This window comes from Echiichthys vipera, assembly GCF_963691815.1.
Source record: "Echiichthys vipera genome assembly, chromosome: 16".
Classification (NCBI taxonomy): domain Eukaryota; kingdom Metazoa; phylum Chordata; class Actinopteri; order Perciformes; family Trachinidae; genus Echiichthys; species Echiichthys vipera.
Window position 1 is genome coordinate 3,636,939 of NC_139841.1, and position 14,682 is coordinate 3,651,620.

Genomic DNA, 14,682 nt, shown 5'->3' on the forward strand with positions numbered 1-14,682 from the left:
AGACTCAAAGGGCCACTGTGTCGTTGTCATGTTAATTGAACGCATAGCTCGAGGTGATCTCGCTTCTTTGTCAGTCATGCTAATTCATTTACTCCCCCTGCGGGGGGCGAGGGCGCTGCAGATTTCCTGTTCCAGCTCTGGCTTTGAGGACTTACCATTTGGTATGAAGTGAAAGGGTCTTGGGGGGTGGGAGGTGGGTCGCTCACTGATTAGCACCTTCCTCCTTATTGGCTCTGCAGGCAGCATTTGTGAAGAGGCTCTGTGTTTGAAAAGGCACAGAGGAAAAGGCAGTTCTTGTCTTATGTGGTGTCTTATTTGATATTTATACACCAGACAACCAGTCCATCATCCTGTGCACCCCACTTGATGTTTTCTGCTATTTGGAAACGTAGTTATTACCATTATCGGTGCAGATCTGATGTCAGGATGGCGGTGGGGGGGGGGGGGGGGGGGTATTTAACTCATACCATGTCACCATAAATCACTTCACAGAGGCTCACCATATCATTTAAAAAAGTACTGAACATGGAATCATTTACTGTTCTTACCTTTCTTATTTATTTGTCCTTAACAGCCAACACTTTTTACTCAACTGTTGTATTAGTAAATCATCATTTTAACTGTTACATTTGTAAATCATCATTTTAACTGTTACATTAGTAAATCATCATTTTATTTGTTATATTAGTAAATCATCATTTTAACTGTTATATTAGTAAATCATCATTTTAACTGTTATATTAGTAAATCATCATTTTAACTGTTATATTAGTAAATCATAATTTTAACTGCTATATTAGTAAATCATCATTTTAACTGTTATATTAGTAAATCATAATTTTAACTGTTATATTAGTAAATCATCATTTACTGAACTGTTATATTAGTAAATCATCATTTTAACTGTTATATTAGTAAATCATCATTTTAACTGTTATATTAGTAAATCATCATTTTATCTGTAATATTAGTAAATCATCATTTTAACTGTTATATTAGTAAATCATCATTTATTTAACTGTTATATTAGTAAATCATCATTTTAACTGTTATATTAGTAAATCATCATTTTACTGAACTGTTATATTAGTAAATCATCATTTTAACTGTTATATTAGTAAATCATCATTTTACTGAACTGTTATATTAGTAAATCATCATTTTAACTGTTATATTAGTAAATCATCATTTTAACTGTTATATTAGTAAATCCTCATTTGAACTGTTATATTAGTAAATCATCATTTTAACTGTTATATTAGTAAATCATCATTTTAACTGTTATATTAGTAAATCATCATTTGAACTGTTATATTAGTAAATCATCATTTTACTGAACTGTTATATTAGTAAATCATCATTTTAAGGGTCTTCATGTAAAGTCTCCTCAGCCCCAGTTCTTCTCTCCATCTCCCTTTCCTCCCAGTGTAGGGGACTACTTTATGGATGATTAACAGATATGGATGAATATGAAAATATGAAGCCCTTTTTTAAAGCCTGTGTGTGTTTCCCGGGATCTGCCCCCATGATCCCAGTGTATATTCACCTGACAGTCTCAGGGCTGAACAGTATGGTCTAGTGATGTTTTCTGATATTTGGAAACATACACTATTAAGAAAACAAAGCACCAATGGGCTTCTTCCTTTGGTATTGACTTTGGTAATCCACTTGAATGGACTTTACTATGAGAGGAGCTGGTACAGGGGCCAGTAGGTAAGTCTTTAAAACACTCTTTTAATAAACTCTGGGTTTACTAACTACGTTGTTGGTGCTTTGTTTTCTGTGTGAGGACTCTTCTAATGCTGCTGCAGAGGTTTGCTGTTATTTTCAGCAGCATTAGTGGTTAAAAAAGACATTTGAATGTCTTCACTGTACTGCCCCGAGCTTATCACTGTTATCTAACAGCCGGTCACTCTCTCTCGCCGAGATTTCTCCGTTAATAGTTTAAATGAAAAAATTGTCTCGATGGCTTATTTGATGATCGAATTTGCCAAAAAAGACCCTTGGATGATTTTACACCGGAATTTCACTTTAAGATGTAAACACACTTAAGTTAGGTCATCCATAGCTGCGTTTACTGTTTCAACAAGTTAGTTTTCACAGTGTAGTGAAATAAATGGTAACTAATGGCTGCCTGGAAGCTTGGGCAGTAAACAAACATGTAACTAGGATATCCTGGTTAAGGGCACAGCCATCTTGTAATATTGGAGCCAGAGTCTGCGCAGTAGTGATGATCACATAGTGGAGCCACTTTATCAAAGTCCTGTCCACCCGCCCAACCAATCGTGAGTCAATCACAGCTGTCAATCATGACATTTCACTCCGTCTTTATAGCGTCAATCAACTAATATAACTATAGCTAGAATCAAACGTATCCGAAAAATTAACACGTGAACAAACATCAGCGAGATAAAACCGACCTCAGATGACAAATCATCATTGGGAAAATGTATTTGAGGTGTACTCTTCCACTGACGTGGAGTGGGCGGGGTTTATGACCTATACTGGTTCCAGCCACCAGGGGGCGGTTCAGATGCTGTGGTTTTACTTTTAGGAGCTGTCCATCTTATATACAGTGTACTAGTGGAACAGGCGGCTGAAGAATGCCACTGTGATATGTGGGGATAGTGTTACAGCACTACTCAAAAAGAAAAACACAGGTTAGACCCAGCTCTGTTGCTGGCCAACAGCCCACCGTGACACAAAAGGTCTGTCTCCGGAGCTGCCTGCTGCTTTGGTGATGTCCTCTGGTGGCGGAGGGCCCACAGGGCGCTCGACCAGCTAGCTGAGTCTTGTCTCTTTTAGGGTCTCATAAAGAGAGAGCAAGTGGGGCAAATAGAGGATGAGCCAATGAATGCGCTACACGCAGCGTTACACGCAGCGCTACAATAAAATAAGATTTTAGCCATTTCAAATGGTAAAGAAAATGGAAAGTCAATATGTTGCAGTCAGTGTAGATATTGGGGCGTATGAGCTGCGACTGCATGAGTGGAGACAACTAGTCTGTGTGTACTTATTAGTGTCTTCCTGCCCACCATTTTGGCATTACTATGACCATTCTTTATCTGTTGTCGCATACTATAGGAGTCCATACTGAGAATGTGTTTGTCTTTGTTTGCTTTGAACTGGTGGTGTCAGCCTGTTGTCCTAGCTTGTGCAGGAAGGAAACAGAAGACGGTGGTGGAAAAGAGAACGATACAGATTGATTCAACATGCCAGTTGAGTGGTCTGCATTGAAAGTATTTTTAGAGAAATCTGCAAGAGGGATCTGAATAACAAGTTTATAACTAAAATCATGTGAAAGCATTGTATGGAAGATGAACCAGAAATAGCAGAGAGCCCCGGCAGCAGCTGTGAATGAGGTGGAAGCGTATTGCTAATGAGTAGCCACAGCCTTATGACTCACCATGTTGGGGTTAGAGTAGAAAGGCAGAGCTGCTGCTGGTGGAAATGGGGCCAGAGGGCCTTTTCTTTGCTGTGGGTGTGTTTAAGAGCTCTATCATCCCTGTGATCACATTTAACACAAACAGCCCAGCTGCATATCACTGCGCAGGGAGTAAACAAACCAAATACTCAATGTTGTCTTGAAACATAAGCAGTTGTTCAAGAACTGTAACTACGGTAAAAAAAAAGTCTTTGGTCTTGTTTTGTACCCAATATAACCGAGTGCAACACCATAAATGCCTTTGAGGGGAGTGTTTGAAAGTGTGAATCATTTCAACAATTACTTTATCCATGGGATGTCAATGATAAACCGTTTAATAGTTCACCATTTTTGACCGATTAATACTATCTGTTAAACAGTTATACTATACAGTGTATCTCCCTATATATAGACATGGATATATATCTCTATATTATTTTGAAAGTATGTCCAAACCTCTCTACCGGTCAGGTGAGCGGGTCAGAAAATAAAGTCCAAATGAGCCTGCCTACTTCGTTTCTTCCAGCTTCAGCTCAACAGTTTTAAACACTTTACCTTTATATGTACTTGGACTAGTATTGTGACAATACTGAAATTTCTAACTTTAATATGATGCTTTGAAAAATATAGACACTTCTAAAACTTCTCCTGTCGCTCTCCCCTCTCTATTCAGCAGCGTCTCCAGAAGAGGTAAAGGTAGATATAACAAGCTAAAGTTAAGTTGGATTGATTTTTCAGTTTCAAAGAACATTAATGTTATTCTCTGTTGATATTCACAGATAACTTATTATAGCCTAGCAGTCTATATAAGTATTGATTATATAAGCAAGTATAAAAAGCAAGGAAGTAGTATAGTGTATAAATAGTTGTAAATAGATAAGTTCTAATGTTTGTTTGGTGAAGTGTGACTTCATTATTTATATAATAATATTACACATATTTTGCTGTATTCAGAGATTGTAAAGATGATTTTTTTTTGACAGTTTTTCAAGTCTTTATTATAAAGGACACACAGGAAACAGGGCGAGACGGAGAGGGGGAAACATGCAGCAAAGGGCTGCAGGTCGGAGTCGAACCCGCTGCAACTGCCTCAAGGACCTTCAGCCTCTGTACATGGGGAAACCGCTCCAACCACTGATTTTAGCTGTTACTTTGCTGACTGCAGTGTTATGATAACAGTTCTCCTAACAACGTGCTGCTTCACCCTACGTAAAACCATCCCCACCACATTATTTCCTGAGTGTTGCTAATATGATTTTTTCCTGGAACTATTTCTGAAAGCAGACATAAAACTTCAGGTCAGAGTGATTAATGCACACTCTCATTCTCTAGTTGGGGGAAGTAATGTATTCAGGCTGTTGTAATCACGTGCCCCACCAATCAAACTAGACTCAGCTTAATACATACATCTGCCACTGCTGCGTGAAACCTGTCTGCGGTGTGATGTGTTGCATGAACTAATGGCTTTGTTATTTAGCTACAGGCCAGGTACTAATGTGACTCACAAACATAAGGAGAGATGGTTAACTGTTGCATGGCAGACACACTACAAGCCTTTCCCAAAGTTTCATTGCCCACGCCATCTACTGTATTACACCCTGTCAGTGTTTCCCTCCTTCCGTGCAGCTGTGAAGTGTAACAGTGCGTAGCAGCACCGGACACGCCAGAGCAGTTAGCCAGAGGTCAGTCCATTAATCCAGATTATGTGGAAATGTGAGGAAAGTGTTCTGGGGCCTGGGTATTCCTATAACTTTACGATGGACCAACAGTATGAAGGTTGAGTTGGAGCCGTCTACAGTATGTCCCATATTTGGGCATGAAGTCAGAGTGACATGTTGGAAGACGACGTAACTTCAGAGCCCAGACACACCACACCAACATAAAAGAACCAGTGGTGACAGAGGCAGACTGTTCACCGCCTCACGTCAATAAAACACATTTCATTTCATTCAGTGCACTTGTGGGTTGTATTGCTACAGCCTGCAGTAGCAGTAGCTCCTGGTGGTTAAAGTTTGAATATGAAGAATCTTTATTAAGAGCTATATATATATATTTTTTTTAAAACAATTCAACCATGGGGCATTTTAAGGGGTACAGAATGAAAGTAGTGTTTTTCTATAAAAAAAATACATTTAGTCTGAATTAATATTTAAAATTTTTTAAGGGATTTGACAATGACTTTCTGTCCCGTTCTGTTTCCATAGTAGCAGCCAATAGCGTTGGGCGTTGCTGGTTGCCAGGGTTGTCTGTTGTTGGGTGCAGCTACTGTAGGCTGGCACTGGGTGAAATGGAGTTTGCCAATCCTGCAGCTGCTTCAGAGCCTCAGGGAAGGGGGCGTTATTTGTCCCAGCAGCTGAGTGAGCGGAGACGGGCAACAACCAGAGTCACGATAGGCCGAGCATTCACTCCATGGACTGAGAGAAAGGAGAGAAACGCCATTCAAAGGCACGCCCACATGGCTACGTTTCTCCTTGATCGCTAACATCACCTTCATCTTTACTTAGCTGGAACGGCTAATGCTAACGGCTAATGCTAACTGTCAGTCAAACTCCTCTAATACTTGTTTTTATGGTGTTATTTTCCAGAGGGGACGGGTTCAAACAGGCTCAAACAGACTCTGGTCTCCTGTAGCTACTAGGCCGGGTCTGACCAACCTTGCAGCCTAAGTGGTGGAATTATTTTTTGTTTTGTTGCAACAACAATCTTTAGACACTAGATGGCGGTGTTCTGCTCATTCTCCATATTCAATCTTTAATGTTAGCTAATGTTTGCTAACTATTGTGAAGGTGATCCGTAAAGAATGCTTTGAGGAAATTTCTTCAAATTGGACACAAATGTCCACTTAGAGTCAAGGAGGACCTCTTTAGATTTTGGAGGTCAAAGGTTACAATGACCTCACAAAATGTTTCACTGGCCACAAGAATTCCTACGCTAATTATGACAAAATTTTTCACACAAATGTCTAACAAGATAAAATGATGCAGTGGTGACATTTTATATCCAAAAGGTCAACGGTCACCTAACTGTGACATCGTAATGTTTTTGTCCATTATTCAGCGCCATAACTCAGAAAACTGTGCTGATTGATCTGCTGCCAGGTTGAAGATGTGTTTGAAGTGTTTCGGCAAAAAATACACTCAATACCTTTTGTTAAATTCCTTGCAGGCAACATCAGCACACCTTATATTGCGAACAGAACGGCCCCTCAGCATGGGGATAAATACAGTGATCCATTTATCTTTTGCGTGTATAATAAACTGTGTATCACATGTACTGCCACTTCCTCCCAACAGAAGTCTTAGATTTATTACAGTATATGTCACCTGCTGCAGTTTTAATACGACCTTTTCATCAGCCTCATCACAGGGTTTCATAGCCAACTTCCTTCCATCAGTGCTACTGCCTAGTCATTCAGACTGCTACAGTGGTGGCTTTGTTCTTAGTTGCAGCTAATTGCTGAGTGGTGACAAGCATTTAAAGGAGTGTGGAACAGCTTGAGGGAGGTTGAGGTGCTATTGTGTTGATATACACAGAGCTGTACCACAACACACAGGCAGATCCAGACACTACGGTAGTTTTGACATTTCCAGACTGACTGATGACAAAACTAGAACCCTCCAGATGCATAAAAACGTTTTTTTTAGATTAACAACTGAAACTGTGTGTTCCCACAAAGACGATATGCTTACTAAGTGACCATTGTCAGTGTGTCTCCATGCTCATCAGTAACCCGAAAATGTTCTTTCCCCGGTTAAGGGAATAATCGGATTATTGAAGTTTCCCTCATATACATGAGCAGGGGTTGAATGGGAAAATGACGGATTAACTCTTCCTCCAGTACAGTAGGTGGCGCTCCGCCAACATTCAGCTGACCTGAATACAACTTTATTTTCTAGTTCACCTTTGTCAAAATCACAAACGGCTGAAAACAGGTTTTATTACCACGGCGAAGTCCTCCTTCGGTTCAAAGGTAACTCTATTATTGTTGGTTTTATGTTGTTTTTGGTGCGGTTGCTTCCTGATTTATTCTATACGGGTCAAAAGCCACTGCAGCGGAGTGGGGAGGGGGAGTTCTAACCCACGGAGCATGCGCAGACACAAGACCCAATAATAATCCAGGCAAAGCCTTTACATGCGAGAAAACCTTTGGTTAGCTATGTTTGTTAACTAGTACCGTGTTTACATGGTGTTTGAGAATCCAGAGTATGCCCTTAACCCTAATATAATCTAGTTTATAAACTACATGTAAACGCAGTGAGTCACAACTACAGGTTGCAATGGCCTCTAGCCCAGAAACACTTGCCACACATATGTTTTAAAAAGAGCACTGGTGTACATTTAAAGCCTCTGTGTGTAGGATTTCCTTACTTTGGTACCTGTGTAGAGACAGCATGCATGCTTCTACCCCCATTCTCCAGTGTAAACACTGCTACAACCACTTTTAATGTGAATAGAGCCATAGAGGCACACTAAGCAGCAAAAAGAAGGGTTTACCCATGGCAGTCATCCATGAAAGGGTCAAAGACAGGTTGTGTGTACTTGTTACCCAGTGTTCTCTGAAAAGTGGTACGAGTGACACGTTTTGAATGAGGGAATGCAGAGAGCCAAAAGTTTATGTAAGTTGTCTGTGGGGGAGGAGGGTATAGAGACTAAAACCTGCTTCAAAATAAGTTTCAAGAATCTTCTTACAGCAGCTTAGAACCTGAAACCTCACTGATGAGCATTTTACCTTATACCATTACATAAACACATTATTATATTATTATTATTATTATTATTAGGGGTGTCATGATTTTGATTCTAAATTGAACATTGATTAAATGAGCGTACAGTTTTGATCATCAAAGTCAAAAGCAGGATCCACTGTTCTCTCCGTATTGTTTTTCTCTTCAACCCGTCTACTACCACATCAAATCCAAAGAAAAAAACAACAACAACACTACCTAATGGAGTGTACCCAGCTGACAGTGCAGCTTAGTGGTGGCATGCAGCACGTTAGCGTACCAGTAGACTGCTGCTGTACTCTTGCAGACACCTTGACCACTGTCGGAGTCATGAGGCTGCAACAACACAACCGTAAAATCCTCCTGTTTCCTGTAAGACATTGGTGTGACAGCATTTAGCCTTCCTTGTGAGTTAAGTAACCAGTGGTAAAGCGTGTGGGCGTCTACAGGGACTTTTTAAACTCAAACTGTTGTCTGAAATGACCCTTCTGCCGTCCAGTGTTTTTTGTTGTTTTATCACATAGTTCTTTTAAAAAAGAATTTCAATATAAAAATAACAGTTGTCATTAAAATGATCTCTTGATCTGTACCAATAAGACTCCACAGTGACATAATCTATAAAGAATCTGTGTAGGAATGTAGAATCTGTAGCAGTCGTGCTTTGGTGCATGCAGGTAAACGGTCTGTGTGGAGAGTGAAAGACCCTATCGGCTATCGTCTGATGACAATTTAGCCAACATTAGCTTTTTGTTATTATTTATCTGCACCCGTGCAGATATCTGTTTATAGAGACGTCGTCTCTCAACTCCAACTCCATTCTTACGTATGAAGTTGCTAATCGGACTGTAAACAATGGCCGTCGCTTGTTGTGGCTCAGCATAAATAAGAGACTCATAAAGGATGTTTGCAGATGTGACAGGTTTAATTGTCAAGAAAGAATCTCAGAGCAATATCTCATTTCAGTTATATAGTGCTCAACAGGCATCTGATATGCATAGACGAGGGAAGACGAGGGAATGGGAACAACTGGTCTATAATACCGTACTGCAGGCTAAATGCTTCCCTTCATTTAAGTATAAAAGCAAATAATACTTTGGAAGAAAAACGCTGTAACTGCAATACTGACTCCAGCTTATCTGACCACGATGATCAGCTGGAAACCACAGCAACACTGAGGAGCTTTTAACCCTTTCCTGTAGTTGTTTATGTGAGGTGACAACACAGAGAGAAATGACAGGAAGTGTACTGCTGCATGTTGGTGTGTCTCTGGCCTGGTACTAATTATATTCCTGGATCTGGAACTAATTAGAGCGAGGCAAGACATTCCCATGGACAGGGCTCTGTGTGGATTGGACACACTCTCTAACTGCTGTAACAAAAGTTGTGTGTTTTAAAAAAGATGACTGGCTTTTCGTACAAACTTACAGTTTACGTGGGGCTGAGTTGTTTAAATAATCATTGATTTTAACATAACATCAAAGGCTACATTTAACTAAAACATGCATTAATATCATAGATGTGCTCTTCTTGATTGCTTTTTAAAAAGTATCCATAGAGTCACGCTGTTAACATATGCTGCTTACCGGAGAGCGTGCACAAGGACCGTAAATGATCTGTAGGAGGAAAGGCAATATGACACAGGCTGACTGGAGAACCCATGTTCCTCTGATGCTTCATGGAGCCATGTCTGTGTTTGTGTATGTGTAGACGATGTGTAATGTCCCCAAAAGTGATAGGCCTATTTTTTTTATTGTGTGGGAACAAGTAATTGAACTCATGCCCACAAGATAATAAATACGCAAATGTGCAGGTGTTTGTTAAACAGGTAACAAACTCACCTACAGACATTAAACACGGCTGCTCTGCAGAACTGTGTGCCTTTATAGTACACTTCAGACACTTAGTGCACACACAAATTCATCAAAAGACAGCTGATCCAACTGTGATGCTCCTGTCATCAGAAAAAGACGTCCCTTCATGTGACGCTTCAGAGGAAAGAACGTCTCTCTGTAAAAAAACTGTTTCCTCCTTTCTCCTCTCCTCTGATGGTTTCCTGCATCTCTCCGTGCAGCCCAAGCGCATGGCTGCGTTAAGTGACGGGTGGGTGGTGTCACAGGAGACTGGAGAAGAGACTCTTTGCCCACTTTTGGATTAGCTCAGTTAATGTTAGAAAGGCCGTCAAGAGCCACAAAGACGGAGAAGACGAGGATTGCTCTCAAGTAAACATGAATTTAAACAATGCAAGATTCCAAATAGCTCAAAAATCAGCTTTGAAAATGGTTTATAAGGAGGGAAATGTGCTTTTGTTAGGCCGAAAAGGATAAACACATTGCGTCTTGGTGAGTAACATTGTAAACATAACTTGTTTATTTACAAAAAAGCCTCCTCATTCATCCAAGCGTTACCCATTTTTTACACTTATGCTCAGTTTGTCAGGATACAGCCCCCTCTAAAGGCAAATGCACTAATTCAAATGTCTGAGAGCAGTAAAACATTCCTTTCAGGCTCAGATGGGGGCCTCTTACCAGTACTTCTTTTGGACATATAATAGCCTACTCACTGGCGGGGGACGGTGGGCCGTCACTGGAGCTCTCTCGATGCAGTTATAACTCCTGGCTGTTTAGGGAGGAACTTTTAAATGGGTGAATTTGTTACTTCCTGTCTGGAGTGGGTTTTCCACCCGTGTACCCAATGACTAAAAAAGTTCATTCTGGTAAATGGGGTGAATTTATAGAGTGTGGGACTTGAGGAGGGTAAACATGTCTTCGTGAATTACTCTGGCTGGACTTTGATAGAAGGGCAGGAAGAGCACGTCTGCAGCAGACAAAACACACACGTCACAGATCACACTCCCTTCACTGTGTGGGGACGTTTTATCCGTTGTTTGGTTAGGAAGTTGACTGGCTCACCTCTGGAACTATATTACATAAATTGTATGGTCTGTTGAGTGAGGGAGAGCCCCACCTCTTCCAACCCTTCGACACGCTCAGAGGTCAAAGGTCAGAAAAAGCACTTGTGAAGCTGCCAGTCCTTTTGAGTCTTACTTTGTGCATGTTGTCAATCAATAAGTTATTAATCAAGAAGATTTTTCTGTAGAAAACAGAAAGTCTATTATTTATCTGTTTCCCACAAGAGGCAGAGGTTGTGGATGTTTTTAATTGCACTGAATTCCAACATGTGCCAGGCCATCGTCTCTTGGATTAGCAGATATGTGGAGCCACAGGCAGTGTTGTAGAGTCTGTTCATGATTATCCCAGGATGTGTTCTGGGGTTTAATGGTGCATACTTCTCCACCTGTGTAACTGTCTTCAGAGGGGCGTTTGTATTTATGTAGGTTGGATTCGATTCTGGATCCCTCTCACATTCCATCTTAACTCAATTAATAGAAACATGGTTAAGTCCAAACAAGTACATTTCTGCACATTTGTCCCAGATCCTGAATTATTATTGAATTTTTTAAAGTCAGGTAAAAAAGAGTCAAACCAGGCTGACCACCAAATATGGAGATACAAGGTTTACTTTCAACAATCTGTATTCTTAATTATCTTTGATCAACAAGTAATAACTGAAGTAACGCTCACCTAACACCAGCTCTCCCAACCCCCCACCCCTGCATATGTGTAGCAGTCAGGTAATCACTCAGTGTTGTATATAAAAGCACATATACTTGTTCTTGAGAAAACAGTTGCTGAACAACTTGTTGATTACCGTGAAAACAAACACCCCAAACAGTTTGGGTTCAGAGCAAGAGAGCAGAGTAATGCTGCTCTGTTGTTAGATGAGGGGGATGTAGTGGTGGTAGTATTCTTGGTCTTGAAAAAAGCCTTTGATACTGGTAACCATTTTTTTTTCTTATGCAGTATTTTCCGGTATTGATACCACATTAGAAATTTCCATTTAAAGTCCAGCATTCATAATTTTTCTTAGTCACTGTGATCCATCCAGACCTGCCAGTGGCTCAATCTTTACAAACTCAAGTAGGATTTAGAATTAGTATTTTGAAAATGTTACTATAACAGGATATTTAAAGGGAAATCAGCAGTACCTTATTCTGTACAGCAAAAATAAAATGCAAGATGGAATAAAAAGTCTTTAGTTGAAGACTAGGGGCTCTATTTAGACGATCTATGGCATCTAAGTGCATTTACAACTCCATTTGACTGCATATGAGCAAATGCACTGATAACCTGTTTAACTGAGGGGAGGAGGAGAAAAAGTACTGTGCACCCTGTATGTGTAACAAGCATGACATGCAGAGTGACTCTGATGCCATCCGAATCCACCTGTGCACATAAATTAGCCACCCGCCACCCACCTGAATGAATGGTTTTCCACAGGTAGGCTGCTGCTTTTTGCAGTATTTATAGTATTGATGTATGAGTATTTTCTTCAGTGATTAACTGAGTGATCAGAGGCTGCTTTCAGTGATTGTAAATGTTTCCATGCATCACGGGACATTTAAACAGCAAAACTAAAAACTGTAGTTCTAAACTTGACAGAGGAAACACTTCCGGAGCCACGGATATAACTGCAGTGTGTGCATCACAAATCTCACTATGATGAATGCACCCTGTTAATAGCAGGAAAAAACTGTGCCTTTGACATTAGACCAGGTCTGTGTTGATCAATGACTTCATCTCTGTCTGCTGCCTCAAGATAACAATGCACAGTAGTACATTTGCTACCTACACAACGTAGGTGCTGGGTGTAAAAATGTGTCGGTCTGAAACCTCCCTGTGTGCCGCTTTGCTTGGTTGAAAATTTAGCCATACCAGTTTGAAAAGTACAAAGATCTGGAGGTGTAGTGATAGAAATAAGTGAGCTAAATAACTATGTAGCTTGCTGCCCATCCCTGCTGCAGGCTAGAAGTTACCGGATACATTAGCCCCTGCTAGCATAACACACCCGAATATCCTACCAAGCTCGCTGCAGTCAAGTTACATTGTAGGTGTTAAAGGCACAAGGTTTTGACAAGGAGGAAGAATATGTGAAATATATATGATCAGCTTGGCATTGCCTGACTTTGCCTAACTTACAGCTAATCCAAAAAGGGGCAAAAATATAGTTAGTTAGTTAGTTAGTTTATTATTTGTCCCTTTAAGGAAATTCTTTTTCACAAAACAGGCTTTTCTTGCAGACAGGCATGTGTGGCACATAAAACACAGCACATACATATTTCAGAAAAACACAGACATACAGGTATACAGTTGGGGGTACATGGAAGATATACATTGTTTCATTCTTGGTTGTGTGGAGGGACCTGAGGCGGGCTGAGTGCCTTTGGCCCTTCAGTGTTGACTTCATTCTTCAGCCCCGGAAGTTGCTGCTTGATAATTACACACTCTTCACCCCATAAGAGGCCACACAGCCTAATGCTGTATTTTGCAGTAACACAAGCAGAAGAATGGACTCCCTTGACTCTATCTTCAAGTATGTTTTATAGTCTTTACATTATACTTAAAGATTTAGATGAAAGGAAAGTGGGCAACACCAAAAGTAACAGGAAAACATCAAATTTAATCGAAATCATCTGTTAAATGGACAAATAGAGTGCATCAGTTCTTATCCCGTTATTATCACTGGAGTTTTTTTGCAATAATGAAACTGGGGATGCTTAATTACTGTTTAAGATCACAGCATATGTGAAATGAAACATATGTGTGCGCTTTGAAAGACTGTTATTGGCTTCACACATCAGTAGGACCAGTAAGAACACTAACAAAATTGGACTAAAGTAGTGTAGAAAACAAGAGAAGGGTCACCTTTTTTGACTTTGTATTGATTCATCTGTTGAAACTGAAGCATATCTGTTCATTGAGAGGGACGAGTAAAACATGCTGAAAGCTCTCAGTGGTTGGCCTTTACAGTCTGCCATGGCTCTGTGGAAATATGTTAACAGCAGGGTTGTCAAACTAATAGCCTGTCCCTCCTCCTACAGCAGATGCTTTGTTAATCATAGCTCAGAGATGGGGGCCAAAGAGGAAGAGTTCAGAAGAAAATGGGAGCATGGTTTTCTAGTTTGTTCATAACTAAATCTGTGTAATATTCTGCTGCGTGGTAACTTTCAACTCTACATTCCTGGCTCTTCCCAGAGATTGTTTGGGTGAAGGAAAGAATGACTAAGAGCTAGTTTGAAAAAAGATAAACAATTGACACTAGAGCTTTGTTTTACATGCATCCAAAAGCTTTCTTTTTCTGGGCTGACCCTAGTTTTCCACAAACCTAGCTTGGTATGCACACGCTTATCAGATAGCCAATAAAATGCAAATGGCTCAGCTCTTCCCCCATCACGACCTTCCCTGTCTCATTTAGTGTCTTGTCTTTGAGCTTCCAAATGGCCAAATATTTGAGGGGAAGTGCCTCCCTTTTTATGAGATAGCTTTTGTTGTTCTAACTCAGTCATGGGGATGGAGTTACCCCTGTATACGCTGCTTCTGTGATGAGGGCTCGCAAGGTGGGAAAACGGCATCAGAGCCTGTAAAGGGGAAATTCCACTGCAGGCAAGTGATACCATCTGACAATCCAGAAAGTGCC

General features: G+C 40.4%; 1 protein-coding gene across 1 annotated transcript in view; it reads left to right on the forward strand.

Moving 5' to 3' along the window:
• The window catches only part of ror2 (receptor tyrosine kinase-like orphan receptor 2), a 66,604-nt gene that overhangs the window by 1,180 nt on the left and 50,742 nt on the right, over positions 1-14,682 (forward strand). The gene's annotated exons all lie outside the window — the stretch shown is intronic.